At 41.2% G+C, this 4527-nt stretch overlaps 1 pseudogene; it reads left to right on the plus strand.

Annotated features, from left to right (window-relative positions):
* The first annotated feature begins 243 nt into the window (after window positions 1–243).
* On the plus strand, window positions 244–1068 carry LOC149338711 (innexin inx2-like; annotated as a pseudogene).
* Window positions 1069–4527: the final 3459 nt, after the last annotated feature.

Below are 4527 nucleotides of genomic sequence, written 5' to 3' on the forward strand. Positions count from 1 at the left end.
CAAGGTATGCGCCAGTGTATCGATTGGATCCCAAGTGGCAAAAGTTGGTCGTTGATACCATAAACGTGTCCCACATCCGCCAGGCCAATCGCGTCAACGAGACGAGGAAGAAGTGACCGTGACATATGTATTGAATAAAATATCATAACATTAAACTACACGCGTCTTTGTAGAATATTTTAGCTCCCCGCTGTGGCATATAAATATAGTTGTATGTCGGGGGCATCACAGTGTAGAGCAACGATGATCACATACAAGTTGTTTGACATACTCCGCCGGTTTATGACATCGCGCGATGTTACCATCGACGGCATTATTTTCAGATTGCACTGGAAAATTACGACCATCATGCTGGTGATGTGCACGCTGCTGCTTTCTCTGCGCCAGTACACCGGGGAAGTCAAGTGCACTCAACTTTCGACGCAATCAATCGGCCAGGCAATGCTGGATACCTATTGCTGGATACACTCCACATACATAACTAGGGCCACGTCATCGGAATATACTTTGGACCACGTAACAAACTCTGCAAGTTTGGACGTCATTCACATGTCATATTACCAATGGGTCCCCTTTGTGATGTTGATCCAAGGATTTGCATTTTACATACCCGGATATATGTGGAAGCGACTGGATGATGGACATGTGGCTACATTGGTAATGCCAGTAAAGAACGATTGTGTTACCGAAAATGACAACATGAAACCAATTGTTCATTATATACGGGCAAATCTTGGATTGCACGTCTGGTATTGTGTAAAATTTGTATTCTGTGAATCTACTGTCATTGTAAACATTCTCTTGCAGATATTGTTGACAAATAGATTTCTGGGTAGCAATTTTCTACTATATGGAGTGCATTATAGCAGTCTTAAATCGCAACTGTTTCCATTAATGACAAAATGCACGTACAAAGAGTATGGCGTATCTGGTGACATTATAAACATGAATGCTCTGTGTATATAACCACTGAATATAATGAACGAAAAAATATACCTGTTCATATGGTTCTGGTTCATCATATTGCTAATCCTGTCTTGTTGTTGTGTTGAATTTATTGGCGCATAAGCAGCTAAGGCTATCATGCGCCAAGAACAAGGTATGGAAAAATTGGCTTGGTCAGAGTTTGAAAACAAAGTGGATAAAAACGGTGGTGTAAAGGGCCTAAAAGTTATTTTTACTAACTAGCTGATGAAAGACAAGAATTTTAAAAATGTCTGAGAGCAGAAACTTTTAAAGGTTGGGTCGCCTCTGCAGACATCCTTGGCTCGGCAAGGATTTCGAGGCTCCCAACAGCTCAGATAAAGACCTCAGCCTCCCTGTCATGATTGAGAAAGTGGCTGAGGTGTATAACTGTATGTAGTGAAGCACAGGGTGAGTAAATTAGAGTTTGTGAAGAATACTGGCTTCCCTTAAAAAGCTAAAAACACAGGGTATACTGACAAGTGCATCTTTGCCTAAAATCAATGCTGGATGAAAAGGAATCTGTTCTTTGTAAAAGGTAGTAAAATGTTTTTTCCTTATAGATTCAAGTTCCGTACATGAGAATAATATGTGGGTTACTGTTAGTTCATCTCCGCACTTTTCACAAACAGGTTTGTCTTCTTTTGTAAGTAGGAAGTTGTGTGTGAGATGTGTGTGTCCAATACGGAGACGGCATAAAATAACTTCGATGAATCGTTTTTGGTGTGAGCATGATTTCCATTCGCCTAGGATGGGTTTTACTAAATGTAGCTTATTATTTCTTTCAATATTCCATTGCGACTGCCATTTATTTCTTAGCTTGCACTGTACCAACTTCATACAATCATTGTAGGGGATGTTCACTTTCTTGATTTCTTTGTTCCGAGCTTTTCCAGCACATTCATCCGCTTTCTCATTGCCAGCGATTCCAATGTGGCTGGGAACCCAGCAAAATTTTATGTCTTGTCCCTGTATTATCGCGCTTGTTATGTTGTGTATGATATCCCCGATTAGTGGTGTCACTGCATTGCTATGGTGAAGTGAGGTTAGTATGCTCAGAGAATCAGTGTAAATGATACTGTTCTGAATGTTCTCATTTATTATTTTTTCTACAGCCAAGACTGCGTAACACTCGGCGGTGAAAATGGATGTACACTCAGGTAGCCGTACTATTTTTTCCCAATTATTCTGAACTACAGCACTTCCCACGTAGTGCGCCGATTTTGATCCATCGGTATAAAATGCTTCGTATTCTCCGTATTTTTCGTTGAGTGCTAAATATTCCTGTAATATCTGTTCATGTGGAGTATGTTTTTTCTGAAATTGTGTTAATGTGAAGTCGCACACAGATGGTAGGCAGTACCAAGGCGGGAGTGGATCACGTTTGCGGGCAATATTAGGCAATGTGTCCATTATATCTAGTTCTTGGCATTTCTCTTCAAAGCGGAGAAGGAGTGGTCTGATTGCTAGAGGTTTGTTGGTAAATAGTGTTCGAGATGGTCACTTTGTAACGAGTGGGTAACAGATGTGTTTAGGCTGGGAACGGATCTTTAAAATATATGAGCATGTGAGCGTTGTTCTTCTGTCTGCAAGTGGTGGTTCATTGGTTTCTACGTACAGGCTTTTTATTGGTGACGTCCTGTATGCACCAGGTGAAAGGCGTAATCCAGAATTGTGCACAGGATCCAGTCGCTTCAAGTACGATGGCCTTGCTGATCCATACACTATGCAACCATAATCTAAAACGGAACGTAAACGGAGCGATAAATGTGTAGAAGACATACCCGATCAGAACCCCAGTGTTTGCGTGATAGGACTTTCAGTATGTTCAGTGCTAGCGACGCCTTCTTTTTCAGTGCGTTTATGTGAGGCAGGAAAGTTAGTTTTTTGTCGAAGGTGATGCCTAGAAATTTGTGTTCGTTTTTGAAAGGCAGCTCGGTTTGGTTGAGGTGTAATGTTGGATTTGTGTGCAAGCCTCGTTTGAGTGAAAAAAGTAAGGCCACCGTTTTCTGTGTCGAGAACTGGAAACCATTCTTGTCTGCCCATGTTGCCATTTTGTTGATTGTAAGTTGTACTTGTCGTTCGCATGTGGATATATTGGAAGATGTACATGCTATCTGAAGATCATCAACATACATTGAATACATAATGGACCTTGGGATTATTTTTCTAATAGAATTCATTTTTACAACGAAGAGAGTTGTGCTTAAAATGCACCCTTGAGGAACTCCATTTTCCTGAATAAAATCCCTCGAAAGGGTCGAGCCTAGGCGGACATTAAATGAGCGGTTAGACAAAAAGTCTTTAATGGAGTTGAGCATTCTGCCACGGATGCCGAGCTCAGCTAAGTCCTGGAGAATCCCGAACCTCCAGGTTGTATCATATGCTTTTTCTAAATCAAAAAAGACGCTAAGACAGTGTTGTTTGTGTATAAAAGCTTCTCTGACAGTATTTTCAAGGCGGACTAAGTGATCTGTAGTGGAGCACCCTTTTTTAAATCCACACTGATGGATATCAAGCAGTTCACAGGATTGAAGAACAAAGGTTAGTCTTATATTTAGGACACTTTCGAAGGATTTGGCGAGGCAACTGGTTAAGGCTATAGGTCTATAACTGCTAGGAGAGGTTGGGGGTTTACCAGGTTTGAGAAACGGTACAATAATAGCTTTCTTCCAGGCTACAGGTATTTTCCCTGACATCAAAACTGTGTTGAAGGATCTTAAAAGTGCTGCTATGGCAGGCTCAGAAAGATGTGCAAGCATTTCATAATGTATATGGTCGGGTCCTGGAGCAGTTTTTTTTCCGGCAGACAGTACTCTGTTGATTTCTTGGCGGGTAATTAGACTATTGTATTTTTCATTTGCACCTCCAGTTGTTGGCAGTCGCTGTTTTTCAGCTGTATTTTTGTATTTTAAAAAGGACTGCGTGTAGTGTGATGAACTTGAAACTGCAGTGAAATGTTCCCCCAATATGTCTGCCTGTTCCTGTATGCTTGCTTGTGTGCCAGGTGTTGTTAAAAGCGGAATTGTGAATGGTGAAAAGCTACCGTTTAATTTGCGAACCTGCTCCCACATTTTTTTAGATGTCATCTGACTGTTAATGGATGAAACATAACTCTGCCATGATGCTTTCTCGGCACCCCGACGGACGTACCGAGCTTTAGCTCTTGCCTTCTTAAAATTAACGAGATTTTCATGTGTCGGGTACCGGCGAAATTTACCCCAAGCTCTGTTTTGTAGTTTTTTTGCTTCTTTGCACTCTTTTGTCCACCATATTTTATGACTTTGTTGCACCACTCCTGACGACTGTGGAATAGCTGTGAGTGCGGCAGTTATGATACAATTAGTGAACTTTTCATTTATCTGGTCGATGGAGAGATTATCTAAAAGTATATTTTCTAAATTTGCCTTTGCTCTAAAGTGACCAGTCGGCGAGGTGAAGCTTCCAGCGCCGTGGCCTTGTGGGGATTATTTCCGGTGGGGATGTTAAAGTGATTAGTATAGGGAGGTGGTCACTGCCATATGGGTTGTCAATGACATCCCATTTAAAATCATTAAAAAGAGA

Source organism: Amblyomma mixtum, chromosome 6 (assembly GCF_055824585.1).
Source record: "Amblyomma mixtum isolate Tamu chromosome 6, ASM5582458v1, whole genome shotgun sequence".
NCBI classification, from domain to species: domain Eukaryota; kingdom Metazoa; phylum Arthropoda; class Arachnida; order Ixodida; family Ixodidae; genus Amblyomma; species Amblyomma mixtum.